This window comes from Camelus dromedarius, unplaced genomic scaffold (assembly GCF_036321535.1).
Source record: "Camelus dromedarius isolate mCamDro1 unplaced genomic scaffold, mCamDro1.pat HAP1_SCAFFOLD_197, whole genome shotgun sequence".
Classification (NCBI taxonomy): Eukaryota; Metazoa; Chordata; class Mammalia; order Artiodactyla; family Camelidae; genus Camelus; species Camelus dromedarius.
In genome coordinates this window covers 1,206,168-1,231,865 of record NW_026989761.1, presented here as the reverse complement: position 1 = coordinate 1,231,865, position 25,698 = coordinate 1,206,168, and the positions used below count along the sequence as shown (strand labels likewise).

Below are 25,698 nucleotides of genomic sequence, written 5' to 3'. Positions count from 1 at the left end.
GACCAGGATAGAATCTTTTGCCCCTTTTTTCAGACATATTATATTAAATGCACATTATTTTTCATCTGAAAAAAGCATTTTTAGACGTGTAGTACCACTCAGTGGGGAATAATACATGAATACTTACAGAAACAAGTAACTAGGAGACACCGCAGCAGCGCCACACAATGTAGAACGGGCAATCCTGATTAACACCGCTCAGTTACATAAGGATCCACAAAGTGAGAGCACCTGCTGTAACAGGGCGTGGTCCCCTTCTATTTGTCAGTTGTGTCTTCAGGGCTGAGGCAGTTCGGAGCACGGCCAGTGTCAGTTCCGGTGTCTGGATGGATGCTACGGGAGGTGAGGGCACCTGCAAGCAGAAAGGAAGAACAGAAACAATCCTCTGCCTTTTCTGTCTTGTTTCTTTGTTACTTTAAAAGACAGGCATAAATAAGATAAACTGTGTATCTCCCCTACTGAAATTTCAGTAATGAAACCGTTTTTAAAGGCTTCAGAGCTTGTATTCTGTCTATAACTGTCTTTTCAACAAAGAATCATATTTATTAAATGTTAATTAACTCAGTTAATTAACTCCCTGTTGAAACATTCAAGTAAAGAACATGAAAGGCCTTACGTAAAAGAATCAAACCTGCAGTGACTAGCTCAGCTGTCTTGACGGCAAAGCAGTCAGCCCCCACCATCCCATGGCCCTGAGCTCCTGATGCTGGTAAGAGAGCACGCTGCCGCCTCAGATGGAGAGATACTGTGAAAGCATTTTTTGAACTCTACAGTACTGACAAAACATAACTGACAAATCCCAGGCTCCTTTGAAGCTGTCATTTTTGGTTTCTGGCCCACCCCAGTCAATGAGCAGAACCACCCCATTCCCGAGTCATGGGACTCAAGTGGGAAGAAATTTTGTAGAAATTTCCAGGTACAGAATGTAACCATCTATATGTAGAACTCTGACAAAAGAAAAGATGAAATACTCTGATGTTGAAGACACTCAAAATATTCTCCTAAGCCTTAGTAGCTGGAAAGGCTGGGCTTCTCCTCAGCCACTTATTTATTTCACAGCCAGTGAGCATCTCCCACAAACCCTGTTAACCTGTGTCTGCTGGGAGCCTCAGGCACACTCTTGCTGTCGATCTTATAAGTCACAGGGCAGACGCGTGTCTCTCATGCCTGCCACCCTCACACAGGCTCGCCTCCTAGCCTCACTGTCTGAACTTGGTCCCATTATCTCACCTGTTTATTTGGTATCTGTTCTTCTGTAAGCTGCCTGAAATGCTATTTGGAACAAGTCAGAAGAATGAGTGGGTAGAGAAATGGACAGTTCGACAGGTGAGAGGTGGGCAGACAGACAGAGAGACTCCAAGAAAAGGGGAACAAAGAAAATTCCCTATGCAGAACCCTCTTCTAGTCAGGGAAGAAAACCGCCACGGAGACGTGTGAAGAGGCAGGTGGCTTAGGGCTGTTTCCTGGATTCCATGAAAAGTCCCACCAAGAGAGAGGGTAGAACAATAAATGATAAAAGAAAAAAGCATGCATGCTTGAAAAATATATCTACAATATGTACTTTCTAAAGAATAGATTCAAATCAGCAGGGCCCAATTACACAATCCTTGGGTATTTACAGAAATGAGAATCCCATCTCCAAACCACAAGGCATTCCTTCGGAGCACTGAAAGTCCACACGGGGCTGTTATAAAGCCTTCACCACAAAAGCTATGCTCTCCTTCACTTACGAGGAATGAGCAGCTATGCTCGGGCTGCCCATGCGCATCATTTGCACCCTACAGCATCTCTATGGGGGAGGGACGCCTAGCGAGCCCCATCTCTGCAGGACAGAAAACAAGCCCGGGAGAGGCTAAGCCGACCTACCAGTTCTCCATCTCACAGGACTGGTCACTCCAGAGCAGGACTCGAACTCGGACCCACGTTGGTAATCACGGTACTACCGTGCTTTGTGTGCTTTTTGTGTGAATAATACATTTGTTTCTGGCATGAAAGTATATTTAATAAATGATCGGTTGTCCTGTCTATCTCATTTGCTCACAATCAATCTTTTTAGTGTTGAATTGTACTCTTTTTCCGTGGAGAAAGGAACGGAACGAGCGGGTGTTAGAATGAGGTGGGGCTCCATTCTTTATCTGTTACCTCATCTCATCCAAGTCCCCAACCAGGGAGAAGGAGCAAATGTTTTCTTCATCTTTTAAAGAGAGGGCTCCACTGATGGTGACTTAACTCCAAAACCAAGTCTGGGGAAAGGGCACATTCAGCAGCCAGAGCATTATCACCTGTAGGATGGCAAAAACAGCTCACAGGAGGGCTCAGGGGGTCACCCTGATTTAATTTCAATCGATAAAACAATAATGCACTCTAAAAATACTAGCATGCAATGGATTGGCTCTTTCTTGACATCTAGCAAGTTTCCACAGCCCACATGTAAAATTATCGTGAACCAGTGAAAGGAAGTGTCTACAGACAAGAAAAATCAATGCCACAGGTAAACTGAAACCCAGGCTGGAGGAAAGGAAGAGAAAGGGCATAGTAAAGAAGTGGGGAAAGGCTGGGGAAAAAAAATCATCACACGGACTCTCAAGCATCATCCAACAAGCATATAATCATTCGAGAGAGAGAGTTACTGAGGTCCTATTCTGTGCAAGATTGTAGAGCGGGTGAAGCAAGAGCGCAGTGACCATGGTGGCAGCAAGTGGCGGGGCTCAAATACACTTCTGATCCCGGTACCTGGCACAATTGTCCTCAGTATAAAGGCAAAAAAAAAACAAAGTAAAATAACTCTGTAAACTCAAAGCATTGTTAAAAAAAAAATTAAACAATACCTAAATACCTGGACAAACCACGCACATTGCTGGATCAGAAGACAGCGCTTTTGGAATGGCAGTGCTCCCCAGAACGATCCGTATATTCAACGTGGTCTCGATCACAATCCCTGCGGTCTCCTCTGCAGAAACTGACTAGCTGCTGCTACAATTCATATGGGAATTCGAGGGTCTCAGTAACCAAAACGTACTTGAAAAAGAAGAACAATGTGAGAGGACTTGTAATTCTCAATTTCAAACCTTACAACTGTATGTCTAGGTGAGATTAGAGGCCATTTTAAGTTATTAATGTGTTTATCCGTATTTTCTAAATTCTCTACAATGAATATAACTGTTACAATAAGAAAAATAAAAAGTAAGGTATCTTTTAAAACATGCACACTGATTCATACATTGGGAAAAAAATATTTTAACTATAAAGAGGTAACCAAATATCTAGTGAAAAAGGACTACTTAAAAACAAGTGTGTATTTACATTTTTCATAAATTGAAAACTGAAAAGCACAAACACATCAAGTTTCTAGGGAGATCGATGCAACATATTAATAGTTATTTTCAAAAATTCTAATTGAACAATGAAAACTCAAGAAAGGGAAAATCGCGATTGACAGCCAACTGCAAACACATGGAGAGCAAAGGCCTAGAAATCACAGTTCCTTTAACTCTGATACTAACTCAATATAAGAGGAAATTCCTCCCTGTGGGGACAGTGGAATCCCATGCATAAGACAGGATACACAGTACAAACTGCACTAGAATCTGGGGTGATTTTCTTAGAAGAATTCTAAAGTTACAACATTGCTGAAAAACTATAAAAACACTGAAAGACAGATTAAAACACACAGTCATATATATTATATACAAACATATGAAGTCTGCTCCCATGTTGCATAGAAATACAAACATATTTGTTCATTTATGGGCACTGAATATTTTATCCCAGGTAGAATATTTCAACTAAAACAAATAATCAATAATACACACCTCTTGTCAAATCTACTTGATAAGGTACTCTGCTATGTAACCATAATGTGTCTAAGATAGATCTAAAATTAGTGAAAAAGATCTTTGTATGGTTTCTTGAACTCTTCTCAAAATTCCAAGCTTAATTTTAAAATAGATCTGAGCAGTATTTCTATATTAACTTTTCCCTCGTGAAATGAACAGCACAGTCTGTTGTCAAAATTCTGTCCTTACAATGATTCACGAACACTGTATCCTAACAAAACTGCTGGACAGCAAGGCACTATCCAGACACTGTGACCAAACAAATGAAACACAAGGAAGACAGTGACCCTATTCTGGAGGGCTTACCGTCTGTGTCAACTCTGGGGTTCTTATTTGATTGGTTTGATTGGGTAGCAAAATAAAATCAATCAAGTACTTTCTTCTTTAAGCATTCTGTAAGTCATGACTCTGTTGTTAGTGTCATGAGAAGGAAAGACTAAAGCAAGACTTCATTAGGTCAATTAGCAACAGCCATCACTGGGGAGTGAGTAATAAAGAAGTTAACTGATAGCAATGCTTCTGCCTACATGAGACCTAAAATAAACCTACACTGATCTCTTTAAGGAAAATGAGGAGATGAGGCCCCAATGAGAAAAACAAAAACTAACAAGAAATCAAAAAAGTAAAGACTTTTTCATTAACGATTCCAGGAAGGAGTGGAGCATGGTGGTGAAGAGCACAGACGCTGGGGACAAACATGAGGGTCTGAACTCCCACAGCACTGGGTAGCTTTGACACTGATAAGTCAGTGAAATTTTCTGCAACCCAGTCTCCTATCCATAGACTGGGGACAACAACAGCACCCGTCTCCTAGAACTCTCCTAATAATTAAGTTATTTTATATATAAATGTTTAAATAAAATACCTCAGATATTAAATATTACCCCAAAAGGACAAGGTAAACTGAAGGAAAGGACAAGGAAAAAGAAAACAGAGGACAAGGAAAAAGGACAAGGAAAAAGAAAACAGAGATAAATTGGAGTTCATCAAATTTTAAAACATTGCTTCAAAGGACACCATCCAGAAAGTGAAAAAACAACACACAGCAGAAATTTTTTCAAATCATTTATCTGATAAGGAATTTGTATCTACCAAAAAAAAAAAAACAAAAAAAAAAAAAACAAAAAGAACCTCCTACAACTCAACAATAAAAAGGCAACTCAATTAAAAAATGAATAGAGGATCTGAAAAACATTTATCAAGGAAAATATACAAATGACCAATAAGCACAACGAAACGATGTTCAATATCATTAGCTGTAAGGGAAATCAAGTCAAAACCACTAGGAGAAACCGCTTCACACTCACTACAATAGGTTATAATCAAAAAAAGAGTAAAAAGCACTAATGAGGACACAGAAGATGCAGAGGACGCAACCGTTGCTGGTGAGGATGTAACACAGCCTGGCCACTTTGGAAAAACGCCTGGCAGGTCCTTAGAGAGTTGAACATTTGGTTTCTGAATAACCAGGCAATTTTGCTTCCTGGGCACACACGTAAGAGAACTGAAAACAAATGTTCACATAAAAACTCCTACAGGAATATTCACGGTGCCATTACTCATCACAGCCAAAAAGCAGAAACAACACAAATGCCTATCACGTGATGAATGGGTAAACAGAGGGGCCCAGCCATACAGAGGAATATTATTCAGCAATAGCAAAGCATTTAGTACTGACCCAGGCCACAACGTGGACAAATATTGAAAACGTTACTCAGTGTGAAAGAAGTCAGTCACAATAGATGCTTCCACTTACATGAAGTAACTCGATTTACATGAAATTTCCAGCAGAGGCAAACCCACAGAGAGAGAAAAGTGGCTCCCTGGGGCTGTGGGAGGATGGGGAAGATGGGGATGTCTGCTTATGCGTAAGGAGCTTCCTGTTGGGGGGATGAAAATGTTCTAAGATTGAATGGGATGCACAATTCTGTGCATAGAGTAAAAACCACTGTACATTTTAATGGGTGAATTGTTATTAAAACTGTTAAGAACGAGAGCACCTCGGGCCAGTACCTTCCCATAGTAAATGCAAATTGCTAAATTTTATTACAGGAAGAAGAAACTGCCCTCAGCATGAAAGCAGGAGTTCAGCAAATGTGAGTTAACCGAAATTGGACAAGAGCATTTCACTTGAAACAGTTGCTGAGTGTACACAAAATATTAAGACATGACAAGGAAAATCAGTTTGACATCACGAAGAAGCATTCTGCTTCAAATGCAGATCAAGGATTCGGCAAGCCCAGCTGCTAGAAATGACCAGAGAAGAAACCTGGTTCTTTAAACAAGCACCAGAGCCAACAAGGAAATAGTGGTGAGGAAAGCAGGCGGCCGAAAATCTGGAACAGTTTGTTACAAATAATTTCTCCACTGAAAATTCAAAAATAAAATGAAAGTGATGTAATACTGTGTTGACCTCACGTGAATGGGCTTCCTCTGGTTCTCGACAGTTTTGTAACCCCGAATGAGAGACTCAGGAGAATCAGAATGGCTCCTGGGAGTCCCCAAATGACTGCCCACCAGCACGCTGACCACCATCACATCTGCCAGGGTGGAATTGCAGAGAAGAGACCAACTCCTGAAAGGCACAGGAAATATTGACAAGGGAAAAAAAGGCTGATGTCAGTCTTGGGACAGAGGCCCTGAGAGCAGAGGCCAGAAGGCTGCAGGTGAACTGGAGTGGCCCTGGGGCAGGAAGGGACCACGGGGGAGCAGATCTCAATTCTCTTCTCTCTCTCCCTCGGGTAGGAGAGATAAAGTCTGCATCCTTCTCACCTGGAACTGTGGGTTCTGGCTGGCAGAAGTCTTACCGACATGGAATGAATGACTCAAGACTGTGGAAAAAGGAAAGAAAGCGAGAGGGAGTAGGGAGCCAACTCCAAGAGCCTCTCAAATCCTCCCATATTTATTGTGTATAATCAAAGAAAATAGTCTTTAACAGTTGTGTGATAGTAAACAGGAACTTGGGGAAAGACAGGATGAGACAGAGATTGTAGAATCCACAATGAGTAAAAAGGCTTAGTTTACCTTTAGGGGAGTCATGGGGAGAGGGGAACAAGATAAATTCTTTAGATATTCATTACAAAGCAGACCACCAGTCCAGCCAGGTCCGTGTTTTGGGGATAATAGACTATCTAACAGCACGCACGCCCAGCATTTATAGCTGAGGGCCTGGGTCATTGCTGTGCAATGAACAGAGTGCTATCTAAAACCTCAAATATGCAAGCAAGGCATTGTCTCTGCTTTTTATGGCAAGGAGACAGGAGTGAGGATGCACAGGTGCTTGCTTGAAAGCAGTTACTAAGCACACTTTTTCTTCTTAAGGTTGACATGCGTCTGGTGTCTGTTAAATTTGTTAACCCAATCATGGGCTATCACATGGAACCATTATGGAGGACACCCTAGGATGACAAATCCTGCCTCTGCGTCTTTTCCTGCCAGCTTCGGCCATTCCAGCAGGGTCTAGACACATCCCTGAATAACGATCCCACAGAACCACCCAGACTCTTAACTCCTGGTGCTTGGAACTTAATTTTAGCTCTACACAACTTAACATAGAAAAGTTTCAGAAATAATAGATATTATATTCTTTTTATATCTCATCATAGAACTGATTTTTCTGATTGCTCTAAGCTGCTTCTACTTGGTAAATCACCTAATTCTGCAGGTGAATTCAGTACTTTCCATTGCGCATAACTAGACAGTCTGGGCCCTCTGACTTCTATTGGTCAAATAAATACCGATACACCTAATTGATTTCATTGTTCATCAATTTCAGCCTGGAGGTGAGGGAGTGTCACTCTGTTCCTCAGCCCACCCTCTACTCTATACTCTTCAGCAACTCAGGCCTCCTGAATACAAAACGTAGCATCTGTTTCCCTTCACCTACACTTTCCACAAACGCAACAGGAAACATCAGCCTAGAGAATGAATTCAACACAAATGTTAAAACAAAAATCTACAAACCTGAAGCAACTCCATCTCCGAATCATGATACACAATGACATGAAAGTACGGGTGTCAGGTACAAAGCACGCGTGAGCCTGACCACCTCATTTCTATTCTTCAAAGGAAGGAAGGTTTTCATGTTTTTTATTATCATTCTTTGTCATTGTTTCTGATTAAGCCAAAAAATAGTTTATGAAATAATTAAGCACTGAAATAACAGATTTTCGCTGTATCAATTACAGAAGGCATTCAGAGGGGATAGGAAAACCCACCTATGTAAAAAATGCAAAATTTCTTCCCCTGTTAAGAACACGTATACAAAATGCAACAGAGAATTCAAATTCATGTGGAGAGGAGCAAAAGCCACAGAATCAAACAAAGTCATTACTATGAGTCAATTCAAAATTCACTGGACAAACATGCTCAATGCATTCAAAGAATTTTAAAGGCACACTGCAAACCATTCACTTAATGATCTACAGGCTAGAGGAAGAATTTCCCTCTTTAACAGACAACAGAAATCAATAGGTTGCCCCACCAAACGAGGACCAAACAACAATCAGGTTTTTAACAGTTCTGATAAATCAGCATGTTCTAAACATCAAAATCCAGAAATTTTAAACATTCATTCACACCACAATGAAACAAGCACTTAAAAAAAAAACAAAACAATAACCCGAAGAAACTAAGCACAATTATCATGTACCTGGATCAATGGGAACTTCTTGTAACGCTGGAAGAAAGAACAGGCTATAGCCTTTTACTTAAAAAATAAAACTACATTTAAAGATAATTGCTAAAACACATTTCATCATTCATGTTGCCTTGAAAAATCTGAGGCACTCGTATCTGATCAGAAAAGCAATTCTGAGTAATAGTATGTTACAATTCAGTGCCAGTTTGCTTTAGTAGAAAAAAGAAAAGCTACTGTTTCTCATCCTGCACAAAGTGTAAAGAACCTTCCTGCCTCTATCTCCTCCTATTTTCTAAGCTCATTCTCCCCAACCCTTCTGAAACAAGTATGAGAAACTTTTATACCCACCAATATGCCAAATGACAAAAGAGTATCAATTTATTTGTATAAATATATGCCTACACCTTGAACTGGAAGAGAAAGGTATCAGAAGGCTATATGGAACTTATTTCTACCTTCCTGAAATCACACACACACACACACACACACACACACGTTCACAGAGACACAGACATGTACACACTGAATTACTGGGCAATTCACAAGCTGAGGACTTCCAATTTATAGAAGATAACTTTGTAGTTAGTTTAAAATACAAAACTGTCAGCTTTTGAAAGCCTTCATCATCTGCTAAATCATCCAAATATCAACGAGACCCAATTAGCCTTCTCTGTAAAATATAATTTCCCATGATGGCAAAACAGACCCTAAGTAGTGGATCCAAGACTCGTGTTTATCACTACCTATGATCGTTTTTAAACACATAAACAGATTCAGAAATTATGTCCCAACAACATTTATTCTTATTGAATTAGCCTATGTATTCAATTGTCTATACAGAAAATAGGCCCATGATGGGGTTTAAGAGCTATTTTGTGTATTGAAATATTTATTTTTAAGTTCAGACAAGGAGGGTCTGTATTACTCAGTTGTAGAACACCTGCTTAGCATGCACAATGTGCTGGCTTCAGTCCCCAGTTCCTTCATAAAAATAAATAAAAATAAGTGCTTATTTAAAAATAAGAATAAATTTATAAAAAGAGTAAATGCAGACTAAAAACCACTGCAATCTAGGAGCCATAATTTTAATAAAAAAACAAGAGTTTCTATCAAATATTCACTATATGACAATCACAGAGACAACCACAAATCGCCCCTGACAACCATCACGTGTGATTCTCAGCAACCCTACTAAGTAGACACCGAAGAGAAACCCAGCATTGCGGATGAAGAAACGGAGCTCGGAGGAGCCGGGGACGCTGACTGTCCTGCTCCCCGTGACACCACGTCAGCCCAGGATGAGCGCTGACAGAGCTGCACTGAGGGGACACCCAGCTGCACGGAACCTTGGTGCACTGGGGAGTCCCAGAAAACACTCAAAACTGTTCAGTGAAGAACCAGCTCAAATATATTACATTGTGCCACATCCTTTAAACAGGGAACATGACTGAGACCTTTTTGATGCCTCCGTGTCCTTTCTGCCATTATCAATTATTTGCCCTCTCAGCATGCCCAGTCATGAATTGGACCCCATATGAAGTGCACTCAGATGGCAGAGCTTTTAAAGCTGTTTTATGAAGTTTGTAAGACTCTGTCTATGCCTCACACAGGCGGTCATCCATCACTACTCACCGGTGTGGATGTACCACATGAAATCACACCTTTCTGCTTTTTAAAATCCCTCCATGTAATCCAGACTTTTCAACAGCAAAGAAGCAGCTCAACCAGTAACAGTGGATAGCTTTTCACCAAATGGACTCGAACAGCCCATCAGAATACCTGGAAGCCCTTTTTTTCTATTAAACCCACTTCCAAGGACTTCATTATTTTCTGATTTGTGGACTTGGCCTCTGACTGGCCTACTCTGAGAGCTCCCAGCCTCACATCCGGGGGTGGGAGAGGACCCTGCTGTTCGGGAAAATAAGTGCGGAAGGCGGAAATCTTCCACCCAGGTCCACACGGGTAGAAGTGCCACAACGTGCTCAGAAAATATACCGTCAGCAACACTAGGCTCCCATGGACTGATGTCACATTAACCAAACTCATGAGAGACTGATGCAAAGAAACCAGAAATTGAATTTATTAATGTAACAGGAGATGTGAAACTACGAACCAGACTGAAATATCAGAGTTCAACTATGAGTACAGATTCTCCTCAACGGCCCAATCACGGGCAGGCAGTCACATGGAAACCATGGACAGAAGCAGAGCAGGAAGGGTTTCTAGATTAACTCAATGGACTAAATTTCTGTTATACGAACAGATCTGCTGCCCAGAAGACATTTAACGCCAATCACGGTGCACTGTCCGTGGACAGTGGCTGAGACACGACTGTGAGCACCTGTGTAACTCTCCTTTCCCTGTCCTTTCTGGGCTAAGTGATGCACAGAGGTACAGAGATCCAGGGATGCAGATACCTCTAAACACCCAAAGCCCATCCCTGGGAGCCTAGAAACCAGACAGCCAGGGTTTAAATACCAGCTCTGCCACTTACTAGCTCTGTGACCTTGGCCAACTTACTTACTCTCTCCGTGCCTCAATTTCCACATTGTAAACCTGGGATAACAATCAAATCTCCCTTACTCACTTGTTGTGAAGATTGAAGGATTCATTTCTGTAAAACGCTCAGAAAAGAATGTAGCACATTTTTGGTGCTCAACAAATGTGAATTTAATAAGAAAGTGATTTACAAGTCTCCCTACTAATCATCTTCTGTGTTTCATGGCTAGTCTGAGTCCCAAAGGAAATCCTTATTTCCCCTCTTATAAACTCTTGGAGAGCACCCTTCTCTTGCATCTCACCACCTGTTTAAACTGAGAGAAGGGATGCCTCCTCCACACTCCTCTGGTCCATGGAGAGTGCTTCCCCCTTCACACCCCTGACCCCTGGCCAACGGCTAGCACTCTTCACAATAACAGATTGAGGTGTGAGTCCGGAGAGACAAGCAGGGCATATGAAACCTTTCCTTTCCCTCCAGTGTTGGCCACCCTTGGGAAGCACCCGGGATGCTCAGCTCCATGGCAGGGCAGCCCTGTGCAGGATGGGGCAGATCATCTTAAGGGAAGGCTCGCTGTGGCCCAGAGTTACCTGGGACTGCGTGAGTCTCTAATTCTGGGACACAGTATCATGACATGCATTTTCCCACAGCCCTGAATTTCATGGAGAACGTGGCTTCATCAGTAATAAAGGAGACATTTATCGCCTGTCTGTTCTTCTGTGTCATCTCTCAGTTGGCTGCTGGAGAAAACATGTGTATAAGTATTGGGTCCACTTAAGCCCCAATATATATGAAGTACCAAAAAATTCTGTGGCTTAACGTTGGTTCAGGGCGACTGTGTAACGGTCCTGACTTTGCTGATGCTAAATTATGGGTATAGGAACTATGGAACCTCCTCAAATATCTTTCATCATAAAACCAGCTTTTCTTATTTTCCTGTTTCTTAGTAATTGCCAAAGACTGTAAAATGATGGCTTCATACAAAACAGGAGCTAAACTTTATGAGCCCTTTGACATTCCCACTGTGCTAAACAATTTACATAATTTCTAATTCTCACAATTCTGCAAAGCATATACGAGCATCCCCATCTCACAGACGAGGGAGAAACTCAGAACAAACTGACTCAGGCTCACGTGGCTCAGTGACAGCGTGTGCACGCAAACCCAAGTCAAATCAGTACACCCCTTCTTCTATGTACAAAATCACCTCCCACCAAATGACACACAGCGGCTGGGTCAATACTCAGGGAACTCAGTACACTTTTCAGCTTTAAGGTGCTCAAGAGGCCGCTTCTAGCTGCTTTATAAAATCCCGGCTCACTGGTTGCTAACACTGGAATAAAAGACCGATTTTGCCATTGTTGCACAGCAAGTCTGAAATGTTCACAGCGAGATGACAGAATAAAACAAAGATATAAGCAGAATAATTTTTCCAGGTAGACAGACATAATGGACATTGTGCTATTCTGAAGCACTAAGCAAAGGAATCAAAGCAAAAAAATATTTGTTAAGCCTTCTTTTACAAACAGGAAAATTAAGAATGTATGAAGGTGCAACAGCGCCTCCTATGGCTAAAAAGACCTTCCAGGTTGCCGGGAAAGATGCAACACAAAAATTGCTTGTTGAATCAGAAACAAGAATCAGATAACTAAAAGCTTATGTAGCACATACTGCAGTTTGCTTCGGGGAAGGGAGGGGTATTCAGTATTTAATCTGACATTGCTAATACTCTTGAATATAAACAAAAGACACAGGCTCATGGAAACACATCTTAGAAGAGGAAAGAATCCAGTCCAGCCACTTCATTTTACAGGAGGGGAGACTGAGATCTGGGATCTGTCCTTCCGGCAATCAGCAGCAAAGCTCTCTCTCCTAGGCCTCATGTCATGCACTGTAGCAAAAACCAACAGATCTGTACTAGACCTCTATTCATAAAAGTCACGTCTGTATTTTTCCAACAGTAGGTAATCTAAGTATCTTGCAAAATACTTCTCAAAGAGCCAGGAAATCATACAAGTGTATTGAAATACAAAAACTTTTATTTGCACATTAAAACAGCATGAGCTTTATTCTATTAAAAAAAGTGACATGTCAAATCAATGTTTTGATATTTTAAAACCTATTAAGCATGCAGAAAAATAAATCAAAATTTCTTTAATCACAAAAGAAAGAAGCTTATTCCCTTAAAATAATCAATGTGGATTTTTCTAAACTTAATAGTTCTGGTCAGATTTCTACGAATTTAAATGTCTGAGTGGATGGTTACACGGCAACATGAATTCTGAGTTGTAACAACACACATTCTGTGTAAATAATCTTCAAGGCCGTCTGCTTAAGGTGATTTAACTAGTCCCTGTCTCACTAGAATGATACAGATTTCATTAAACCTTCATACTGCGCACACACACAAAACCCTGAATCCTTGTTACTTTAAGCCATATTCATATATTCATATATATGCATATTGAATATGCATCAGAAACAAGCCACCCTCTTTAGTATTCAGAGTTGATCCTTCTAAACTATCTGTCCTTGTGACAGCATATTTTTACTAAGCAGCTCTTGGGTGCTTCGTATACAAGGCGTCTACATCTCACAGTCAAACAAGGTAAACGGCATCACTCAAATTTCACAAATGAGGAAATGTACTTAAGCCATGAAAACAACTTACATATTCATCATCAGGAAAGAAAAGAGTAAAGATTTTACTTACAATATTCACTGACAAAACTTTCCTCCATACTAAGACTACATAGAACCAATTCAGTCTTTGTAAATTTTTCTGTCAATAAGCACCACTAGAGAAAAACAAGCAACATCATTAGCAATGGTTGGACTTTCAAAGCCCACTCCTATTTTGCACTATAATCATTTTTAATATTTTGTTTTTAGTGTTTACAGAGCACTAAAATAAAAAAATATAAACTTTTTAAGCCATTGCCTGAGAATGCAACATTTGTGAAAATGTACAATTTCAATTTATGCCACTCTGTCTCACATTCTCACTGGTGTCTCTCCTTTGAAGGCTTCATCAAACTGAGACCGCTAAAATTGTTCACTTATGGACTCACAGGAGTTCGGGAAACCACTCAACACGGGGCTGATCAGAGGAGACATTGAGAAAGCATCCTGTGCAGCCTGGGTTCCAGCCCTGAGTCTGCCAGCGCCAGCTGTGTGAGATTTTGGACAAGCTGCCCCATTTCTCAATCCCTCAGCTGCAAAAAAGGAGACACTGATGCCTACCCTTAAACACCTGCTATGAGGTAAAATATGAGGAAAGCATTTTAGCCTTAGGGAGGTGTCCACTCAGAGCAAGCTTGGTCATTATGATGATGAGGATTACTTTTAATAAGTTAAGGCAGACAAAAAATTAGAAATCACCATAAAGGAGAAACATTTTATGTCAATGAGCATTTACTTTTGAAAGGATTGCAGAATGTTTTATAGAATTTTTTAATAAACCAAATTTTGTCCACTAATTATAGATTTACAGGTTCATGGACATGTCTCCAGAAAAAGAATTAGAGGCCTCTAATCTCTGAATACTAAGAAAGAAAAGTTTAAAAAAATCACGGGGGAGATTATACCTCACTTGAGAGAGTATGTGCTCAGCATGCATGAGACCCTCAGTTCAGACACCAGTAACTCCATTTAAAGACTTTTTTTTCAAGAAAAGGAGAATTAAATAAAATTTGGAGGAATACAGAAGTTGTTTAGAGACTCAACTCAGATTAAAGATGGGGGAAAAATATCCATTTCTCATAGGAAATCTTGAGAACTATGTAAACCGGATCTGAGTTGTCTAATCTTTTAACATTACTCATGAATTCCTATTACCAAGTCTTAAAACTGCCTGATAACCCACAGTGGTGATACTGATCATAACAGCTGCCAACACGGATCGAGCTCCGGCTAGGACTGCTCTGTTCGGCCATCTCGGCCCTGAGGCCTCACCAGGCTGAGAGCACTAAATTTTGTCATTCATGAGTATCTCGTGTAAGTCCTCCCTTTGTGCTCCTCCCTCTCCCCTCACCAGCCCCTCTGAGGGAAGCACTGTTATCATCTTCCCCACCCGCAGATAAGGCCACTGAGGCACAGAGACTAAACCTGCTCCAGGTCACATCGGCATAAAAGGACGTCTATATTTCTGCTGTTTTACTATTGACAAAGGAATCTGAGATATCAATTCAAGGGAGACTGTTAAATAATCAAGTCTGTCAGGTCTTCACCTCAAAGAGCAGATAGTATAGATTCCTGATGTAGGATGAGGCTGCCGCCACAAACTGACTCAGCTTGAAATTAATATCCAAGATGAAGCAGCGGATACACGTAAATATTCACGATTGTCAACTCCGCTCACGGGTCTGGGCCCTTCACTGCCTGAACGGGGGTGAAATCCCCACCCCTGTCAGGGATGGAAGCGCGGCTCTTCCCAGTGTCACCCAGGCTTCACGGGCTGTTTCCCCCCACAGGCTCTCCTCAACGATTAAAAATCTCTCAAGATTTTTACACCATGCAAAACTCAAAGACATTTCTGCAGATAGAGCACTTCCTCAGGCTTAAAAATTTTTTGCTTACACTCAGCAAGGGGGAAAATAACACATGACTCTGCAAAGTCTCTGAGCCTCACCACTCACAGGAGTAGAATGGCCTCAGCACAAGATGACTCTTCACGGATGAGAACAAAATAAATCCGCCCCCAACCACAGGCACTCCCAGAGACAGCGCTCAGCAGTTTTCTGCACACTCACGGTTGTGCAGCCCTCACCACCATCTATTTCCAGAACACTTCATCACCCCAGAAGAACACCCCTGTCACTAGCAGTCACTCCCCAACCCCCCTCCACCCATCCCCTTGCAACCATCACCTGCTCCCTGCCTCTGCATGTGCCTATTCTGAGCATTTCAGATCACTGAAGTCAACAATATGTGGCCGTTTGTGTCTGCTTCCTTTCACTTAACGTGCTGTTATGAAGGCTCGTCCATGTTGAAGTGGTATCAGCATCTCTCTCTTTTTTTTTTTTTGAAAGTGTTAAAGTTTATTAGAAGGTGGTAAGTACTATCAAAAAGAGTAGAGAGGAGCATAAGTGATTGGGTTTCAAAGGGAAAAGGGCGGGTTGAGCAGTCAGGGTGGACTTCCCAGAGCAGGTGGCTTTTTCATATTCCCCTTTATTTATTTTTTCTTTTTTATTCACTCTTACGTCTGAATAATGTTCCACTACATGGAGATACTACATTCTGTTCATCCATTCAGCAGCTTTGTACGGACGAGGTCCAGAAGAATGAGTGTAAGAGGTGACTAGGCAGGGATGGCATTAAACAAAGGGCAAGATGTGCTTTGAAAAAAAAAAAAGCCAACAAACAGAGGCACAAGGAAATTCAGCGTGTTTCTGAGAAAGTGCATGCTTGCTTCAGCATGACTGCCGTGCAGGGCTGGGTGGGGGGATTGACAGGAGACACAATGAGGGAGTCACCTGAGAATATTCCCCATGCAAGCAGCTCAGCCATTTCTCCTCCTTCATCCTGAATTTTAGAGCCATTTTTGATAGGTTTTCTATTTCAAGTAACAGTACTTTTTACACATCTGATCATCTGCATCAGATCACCTTACCTCCAAGCCACAGAAAGTCATTCACTGACTGGAGCAGCTCCAAGACATAACGGTGATGGACCAGGGAGTCCTGCAGCATCCCGGCCTGCAGGCACAAACCCCCACATGTTCCATGGTGATGTCCGGAAAGTAAAATGCATGGAAATATCTCACTGCTTGTGCACGATATCTGCCCCCAAATTGCCCCAAAATCATGCTGGCAAAGCACTACTGAGCCCTCTCACTACAAAAAGAAAAAAAAAAAAAAAAAAAAAAAGATACAGAGAGAGAGAACAGAAAAGAAAAGAATAAAGCTAAGTAGGCAAATTTAGGGTTTTCCACTGAAAACCAGCAAGCATCACTGCCAGTATCTCAGCTGGAATGGTCCTGTCTTCAAAAACCACTGCGCAGTTACGTTGCAAACGTGATAGACATATATGTATTCCACGTAGATGATATTACAGTAGGATTTTTTTTTCGAAATTTCCAGTTGCAACATTAACACAAGAGAGTTTATATTTCAGCTTTAAAAAAATCAGTTATCTTCCACTTTCTTAATTTTGAACCTATTATTATTTTATAAAGGGTGCTATGCTGCAAATTATAAACCAACTGTTTGGCTTCTGCCAACAAGAACTTTATGACTTCAGTATTTCAGAGCAAGATTTAATGACGCTTTGAGAAGTGGGGCCTGGGGCGCTCACTAACAGCTCTTTAAATACTGACAAGGATGTGCTATTTAAGTAATGCAAAGGCTCTAACTCTACATTAACTCAGAATCCAAAGAAACTACACCAAAGCCTTACTTTATCATTTTTAAATTTTGCTATTCTTTTGAATATTAAATTTCTTAAAAGATAAGATTTTTTTTTGAGAAAGACAGCAGCTGTATTAAATTTCCTCTCACCAAGAAAGCAATCTTTATCAAGAATAAATACCCCTATGGAAATCCAAAAGACGGGACGTTTCTAGCTAAGTGAACATGCAGATCTCAACACAAGCCTAAATCCTATCAGATCTCACACGAACGAGCTCATCAAAGTCCTGGAATACCCTGAAACTTAGCTCTTCTGTTCCAAATGTTGGCTGAGCTAAGATCATCACACAAGGCAGGGAAGAAGAGAAAAGTCCACCTGGCTGCATCCGTTTTCTTCCAGCCACAAGGTGCCGCTAGGGGGTCACAGTTAATAAGCCCTCCCCATGAGGAAATCCGGCATCCACACTGCCCCTGCCGTCCCCAAGCAGCCCCGACGCCCCTCTCCCACTGGTGGCCCCCCAGCCTGTCAATGGTCTTCTAATGACCCTCCCAGTTGCTGGCACTCTCCCCCTCTTCCCCGCTTCACACACACACACACACACACACACACACACACACACACAGCCAGGACAGCCTTCCCAAAGCACAAATTTGATTACATCACCCCCACTTCAAACCCTTCAGAGGCTCCCTGGTAGAGTTCTAGCCCCACCCCCGACCCTGCTCGCCCACCTTCACCACAGTACCCAGGTCCACAATGACCTCAGGTGCCCCCTGACCTGCTGCTACTTCCCACTTGCCTCCAGGCTCACTTTGACGGTTTGTCAAGGAAGCCTTCCTTCCCTCGAACCTCTGCCCTTTGGGTTAGGTGCCCCTGCTGTGTTCCTAGAACATTCTATGCTAAGACAACTTCTGACACTGCTAAGCTCTCAAGAAGCAATACATTTTTCTTACTACTGTGAGTCCACCCTCTCTCCCCTGGACACTCAGAATTGCATGTGTTATGAATAAATGAATGAAGGGGTGGGTCTCAAAGGGACGGGCAGAGTTGCTCTCGCCCACCCCGACCCCTTCTTTCTGTAGAACATCAGAAACAAAACCAGGAGTACCTCTCCTGAGGGTCACTTTCTGCTGACACACTTCACTGCCTCTTCTGTGTCAGTTCTAGTAAAAAAGCAAGCTCCTCCAAATCCCTCCATCCCTAGGCCCACTCCAGGGTCCTCCCAAGCAGGGGCACCCTCCACCCTGGACCACACAGTGCACTCTCACCGAGTCCCCACCCCACAAGCCTCCAGGCCTCTACCCGGGCTGCTCCTGCCACCTGAGTCACCCTCTTGATTCCTTCTCTTGGCTGACTCTTACTCTGTCCTCATAACTGAATGTAGAGCCCATTTCTTCAAGGAAGCCCTCTCTGATGATGTCCTTTAGCTCTTGGCTGGGCTCCCTCTACAGCAGGACTGCTTGGCGACCAACTGGTGTTTGTCCACCTGCTCCTCGGAGACCATGACATCTTGGAGGCCACGTGGGAAAAAGGAGTGAGACGACAAGAGGGGTGGGAAGAGCAAAAAGCAAAATCACAGCCCAAGTCCCAGATTCAAGGATTCTGTCTCAGAAGAAAAGAATAAAATATTTCATACGTATGTCATTTGGCTATGAGTTTTGTGGCTCATGGAAAGCAAGAGGTTGGTGTTCTAGTCTAAAATCCAAGTTACATGCAAAGAAATGTACATATTCATATCCAAAGGAAACCAGAGCTGCTCAACAACAGTTTGCAGTTAAAATCAAAGGAACTTTGATAAAGGCAATCTCTCTCTCTCTCTCTCTCTCTCTGTTTTTTTTTTTTTTTGTATCATATAGCTGTAGAAGTATTTGTGTAACTAAGTGATGGCTACAGCCTATGATTCTGCACTGGAGTGTTTGGGGCTGAGGAAGCTCAGATTACATGCACTGTGTAAATACAATCACACCAACACACTGACAGGCGCCCTAGTGGCTAAGCTGAAGTTCCAAAGCAGACAACCTTACTTTGCAAGACAGCTCTCATTAGAAATTAAGGAATGCAATATTCTGTATTCAATTACATACGTTATATGGGCCATTAAGCGATAGTGCATCTTGTCTAATGAAACCCCAAAATAAATTGTTAACGTCGATTTTCTCCATCTGACCCTTCTTTGCTAACTTTGGATATCAAACCCTCACTCCATACGGAAAGCTCAGATCTACGCTGCAGCAGGTTACATCCCGTGGAAGAAAGCCTATCAAGGGAGAACTGGAGAGTTTCCCTTCAGAAGCTGCTAAGTCTGGTTTTGCACCTGTACGTCATTTGCAACCACGTCAGCGTCAAAGGAGTAAGACCTTACCTCTGTGGGGCGAAAAGCACTGCGGTGCTTCTGAACCATCAAAGAACACTGAGCTTTGTGAAACAGTCCTGAGGCACTTAAATCGTACTTTTTGTGAAAGGCTCCAAAACTGACCCAATTCACCAATCCAGGTACAACAGGGAGGTACCGGAATTAGTAGAGAGAACATGCCCTTGAAGTCTGACAAGGCCCTGCTTGAATCCTGCTACAGCATTGACTAGCCGCTAAACGGACCAATCCCTTAACCCCTCTGAGAAGGCTTCCCAATCTGCAAAAGGGGGCTGCCACCGCCCACCTGGGAGACATGGATGTGAATGCAACACGCAAGTAGTGCGGCCGACTGGTACCTGACACGAGGCCTGGCTAGTTTCCCTCCGCTGCCCTTCTCCCCCTTTAAACTTGCATTGTTCCCCCTGGTAAGGGTCAAGCCCCCGGACCAGACTGCCCGATTCTTCTGTGTATCCCCGGATACATGCCTTACATTTAGGAGGCCAGAAAAAGAACTATCTCCTCCAACGTCACTATCAATATTCTTAAGAGTCTGGGTTTTTTAACTCTATTTTGCAGGGAGACTATTCCAGAACTGTCCAACCACCATTCTCCACTTTGGCTCCTCTCCCAGCGCCCGTCCCTTCTCACCTCAAATCTTCTGTCTGCTGGCCTTTTGTTCGTGGGAAAGAGAGTCCGCTAAGGTGGAGACTCCCTAGGCCTCTGTCCCTCCCTCACAGGTGAGTGTGACTACCTTCTCCCCACTCCCCACTCCGACTCCAGCTTCCGAGGAGGTTCCTCTCCCGGACCATGCAGCCTCTGCATCATCCCAAGACGCGCACGCGTGGCCACAACCCTCCCTTCAGATTTCTTCCTGGGTGGCCCTGCCCACCCCCAGGACCCTTAAGGATAAATGCCATTGCTCTGAAAATCCCAAACGCCACTGACTGACACACCAAAGCTGCATGGTCTGGGATTTCCTCCAACCCAGGCACAGCCCTGCCCCGCCTCAGCCTCAGTCTGCACCTCTCGAGATGAGCTCATCCACCTGCACGGCTGTGAACACCAGCTAAGAATGATGACTCCCAACGTGTATCTGTGGTCCGGCTCCTTCACATGAGCCCCAGGGCCATAGACCCGAGTGCCTCTTTGAAGTCCTAACTTGGATGAAAAATGGAATCTTAAAAATGCCTCATGTCCACCATTTACTCTAGAGTTCGATTCCTGGCAGGTACCTCCCAGGCTCCCGATTTTAGTAACAGACCCAGAACCCACCTAGGTGTTTGAGGTCACATTCAATTTCCCCTGTTCCTCCCCCCGGCCCTGCCCTGGAATCACTCCTGTCATTTCTATCGTTAAGCCAGTCTCAAGTCTGGTTCTGCAAGGACCACGGATGGAACCCCACAAGCTCATAGCAAGGTACAGTGCGTCACAGTCCTCCGAAGAGAGCTCCCTGGAGGGGGAGGCATCTCCTGCCGCTGGTCATCTCAGAAGGCACTGGATTCTCACAAAGGAGGCCCAGGAGAAGGGACTCAAGGTTCTCCTGTGGTCTGAACTTTGAAGGGCCCGAGGTTTGGGGCAGTTCCTAGTTAGCAGACACACCTGCCAGTGAGCAGATGAGGATGGGGGAACCCAGGCAAGGCTGTTCTCACTCCGACCCCTGGGCTATCGGGAGCCACGGGAAAGGCCTGTGTCCAAGGCACAGCCCAGCCTTCACAGATCCCAGCCTGCATTTGCCAACCCAGATTGCCTAGACACCTACTTGCTACTCTTCCTTCTGTTCTGTTCCCCCCCAGAATGTGATGGACTCTTTCAGAAAGTCTGGCCTGTCTCAAGCGAGACCAAGTCAGTGAAGGATGAAGTGTCCACAATTGGACCAGGGCATGAAAGGAGAAACAAGGTCTCATGGCCAGCATGACGGTGGTGGCCAAACCCTTTCCCCGGGTGAGATGAACCAGGGTGTGGGTGAGAATGCAAGGTCACTTCACGGCTGACTGGGGTGTTGGAGACTCACTACCGCAAACTAACGACACGGCCGTCAGTGGTGGACGTCAGCTGCAACAGACACGGAGTCAGCTATTTACTGCCAACATGGGTTAATAGTAAAGGCTGGTACAGGGAGGCCTGCATGGCTGCTGAGGCAAACCACAGACCCGACTCTGAATGCCCACTGGCTGGAGCAGAGAGGAAGCTACGGTCCCCTTTAGCGGTCCCTGTGTCCACCAGATCCAAGTGAGCCAGCTACTTAGGAGAAGGCCATGTTGTTCTGATACTCAGAAAAACCAGCCTCGTAAAGGGAAAATAAGAGTGGCATGGAGTTTAGACCCGCTCCTGCCTCTCTATGAAGGCAAAGTAAAGTAAATGGCACGGGGAAGGTGAATGCAAAAACAAAAAACAAAAAAAACATAAAACCGGTGACTGCTTCCTCCAACAGCATCCCCTGCAGCTGCTCATCTCCGAGCCTGCCACTTTCTCACCAGTGACCACCGGCCAGGAATCTCCGTCACGCACGTCACACAGCGACAGCCCGGAACCGCGTGCCAAACACGTTTGTGTGAAAGACAGAATCAAGGAAGATGCTGCAGATTTTGACTTTCCAAGTTTAAATACTCCATGAAAAAAATCCCTCAGCAGCCGCCTAAATCAATTCGCATCTCACTTCTTCAAAACAATCAAACAAATTTAATAAGTGCGCATTTGTCACCAAACATAAGGAGGACCAAACTGGTTCCTCAAAGCAAGGATTTTAACAGGTATCAAACCCCAGTGGGTGATGTGCTAACAAAGCAAACATTCCAAAAAACTAGAAAATAAAAAGATGACTAGGATAATATATGGATCAAGGCAACTGTTAAGGTTTTTGCTTTTTAAAGCGATGGGGACATCACGGAGGACAATCTGGCTATTTCCAATGCAGGGTGTGCACAGTCCACTTTTCAGACGCAACAACATGCTCACAGGGCGGTACAAGATAGAAAGGGAAATAGAAAAAGGAAAAGAGGAACAGCGAAAATTAGAAACACATGAGAACAAAAATAACTGACAGCAATTACAAGAATTTAGGTGAGTTTGGTGAGGACAGGGACGAGGGGACGGTGAGACCCACCCTCACCTATTGTTCCAGGGAAGGCAGGGGCCTGAGGCGAGCGGCGCTGCCTGGGGACCCCAACGTGGTCAGCGCCCCAAACCTAAACTTCACCTAGATGCGTGTAGACAGCTTTTGAGCTACAAAATGTGGTCGCATTTCAAGCTGGACAATTTTACTCACTCCCACCAAGAGTAACAGGAGAGAATTAGGCTCTGTTCCTGCACGAAAGCATTGTTTAAAGAAAGTAACGACTGAGGAATAGTAAAAGCAACAATGGAGTAAAAGTGACTGGAGGAGAGCGTACTTGACCCGAGCTCACTGGCCGCGTTATCTCACTGACGTTCAGATGCTGGCTGAGCCCTTACGGTACCAAAACAGACAGACCCACCAGGAGGGAGGTTTAATGCGCTGCTGTATTTTGATGCCGAGAGCCATGCCTGGTAAACGAGGTTCTGGGTAAACAATGGTGACAGTGTCAACCACTATGGGCTAAGCACACAACCAGCTACTCCGCCAAATCCCAAGGACACACTTCAAAAAGCAAAAACAAGCTGGCATTCTCTGGTGGGTCTGCAGACTCAGAGCCAAGCAGTTGCTGAGCAAACATATCACAAGTGATTCCTGTGACAAAAGAGGAGGCACTGGCCAGGGGGCTGGGGCAGGGCTCCAGGTTTCCACTGCTCACCCACCATTCTGTCCAGGGGGATAATGTGGTCCCTACTTACGTTGCACCGATGCACCTACATTCACTGACGCCTGGGGACTGAGCAGGAGGTGACAGGTGACGGGAATGGAGCCAGCCTGGGAGTGGCACGGTGCTGGCATCTGTGCCCTCGGCTTTGCCCAGACCACTACATCTGCCAGCTCATCTACAAGAAGCAGAAGGGGAGAAAGCCATGTAGATCACGGGGCCCTGCGAGGACAAGTACAGGTCATGGCCACGATATGCCTCGCCCCTTCCTTAAGCCATAGAGGTATGTCCGGGGAGGAAGTGAAAATTCATCCAGAGCCCGCCAGGCACCACAAGCAGGTGGGACTCGTGTCCCCTGTGCCTGTCACTCACAGGACTGGTCTGGACTATCGTTTTATCAATTCTCTGGCATCTTCTCCTCCAACTTACCAACAACCAGAAAGTAGAATCTGATTTTAGACTCACAGAGAATCGCAGAACACCTCCTCCACTTCGGGCCCGGCAGCACGTGCCAGGTCCTCCGACCGTCACCTGTGGGACCGCCATAAGCCCTCTCCAGAGTCAAGGCCCGAGGCCGTAGGCCGGGGGGACACAGATTCCCACAATCTCCCCAGCAAATGGGGACCACCTCTCGGCAAAGGCATCTCACCCTCTTCTTCTCGAGGGATATCTCAATAGATACACAGGGAAACAGAGCAGAAGGTGGGGGGGTAGGCAGCCCAGAAGAACTCGTCTGCACTTCCAAGGCAAAGTGGGTCCGTTGACCTAATTACAGGGACAAAGTGAGGACGAATCTTTCCCTGCTGTGCCCCATACTCCGTGACATGCCTTTCCCTGCGTAAGGAGTTCATTTGGAAGCCCCTGGCAGTGTTTCCGTTGTCCTCAATTGGCATGGTGGTTGTCAGGCAGGGAGAGAGGGCCTGAGCCGTGCAGGTGCTGGACCTGGGAAGCAGGAGACACTGGCTCCACCCCCAGCTCAACCAGCGCCTCATTCTGCATCTCAGGATTCAGCATGACATCTATAAGCACAGGGATGAGACTGTCCCAGGAGAGGCTGTCCAACAGGAATGAAATGTGAGCCATGTAAAGAAAGTTTCCCAGTTGCCACATTTAAAGAGGTAACCCCCCCAATAAAACCCCTAGAAACTGATTTTAAGAACATATCTTACTTATTCTACTGTATGTAAAATACTATCATTTTGACATGTAATCAATAAAGAAAGTAACAAGATAGTTTACATTCTATTTACTAGACAAGTCTCAGCGTCTGATGTGCATTTGACCTAGAGCACATCTCAGCTCAGAGCAGCCTCCTCCCCAGCTCTCCTAGCATCAGTGGCTTTGGCTAATCTATTGGACAGCAACTCCAGGGGTCACACCAGGGTAATTGGCTGAAAAGCGGGAGTAAGTGTCCATAATAACCCTAAAAGAATCTCTCCGAAACAAAGGCGGATTCACTTTTAAACGTCTGAAAACCGGCGGGTTGCTCCTCCCTCACGCCTTGGCTACAAGACAGCCCTCCTCCTTGCTGATCCCTTTCTGGATGTAGGGAAGCAACCCTTCACATAGCCAGGGTGGCCGGGCATCCAGGTAGACTTTCCTGTTCTCTGTGTCCAGTCCCACGAAGTCCTCATTCTCAAACAGGATGTAGAGCAGGAGGATCTTGTCCCCAGACTTGTCGGATGCAACGTCCAGCCACTTGGACTTGAGCATGATGAAGAGAGACTCAGTGAAGTCCTCGATCCTCTTCTCCACCACCCTGCAGTCCTCGTAAATTGACGGCCACGTTCATGCGCGGCTGCTCGGCCACCTCCCCATGCAGCACAAAGACAAAGAGCCGAGAGTCATAGAGCGTGGTGCCATACAGCTCCTCTGCACGTGGAGCTTCTCTAAGGTCTTGGCCAAGAGGCAGTCGGTAATGGTGACAAGGCCCACGACCTTGTGGTGGGTCTGGAAGTCGCTCCACCCATTCTCGGGCGCATAGTGGTGACTTTAGTGGATACAGAGTGCCCACTGCGAGCCGCACGGGCTGATCTGCCTCACCAAGGAGATTCGCTTATAGATGCATAACAAATTCTGCTCTGAGATGATCCCCACGGGTTGGACCACCACGGGGAGAGTCTGGTGGTCCTCAGCACACTGCACGTAGTCAGGGATGTTCATGTTGCAGGCCCTGACGAGAGGGAAGAGGAGACCGAGGTACATACTGTGCTGCGGGCTGCGGGCCTCACTGGGTTGCGGTGACCTGG

At 44.4% G+C, this 25,698-nt stretch overlaps 1 protein-coding gene across 26 annotated transcripts in view; it reads right to left on the bottom strand.

Annotated features, from left to right (window-relative positions):
• The window catches only part of LOC135320567 (uncharacterized), a 78,011-nt gene that overhangs the window by 22,971 nt on the left and 29,342 nt on the right, over positions 1–25,698 (bottom strand). For 20 of the 26 annotated variants that reach the window (XR_010379751.1, XR_010379761.1, XR_010379757.1 and 17 more), the window contains 3 exons: positions 2,837–3,018; positions 2,143–2,282; positions 128–352 (listed from right to left, as the gene is read on the bottom strand). The gene's annotated coding sequence lies outside the window, so the exon portion shown is untranslated. Of the gene's footprint in view, positions 1–127; positions 353–2,142; positions 2,283–2,836; positions 3,019–16,583; positions 16,669–25,698 lie in introns of all 26 variants that reach the window. The other 6 variants (XR_010379748.1, XR_010379754.1, XR_010379755.1 and 3 more) reach the window with 6 other exon arrangements.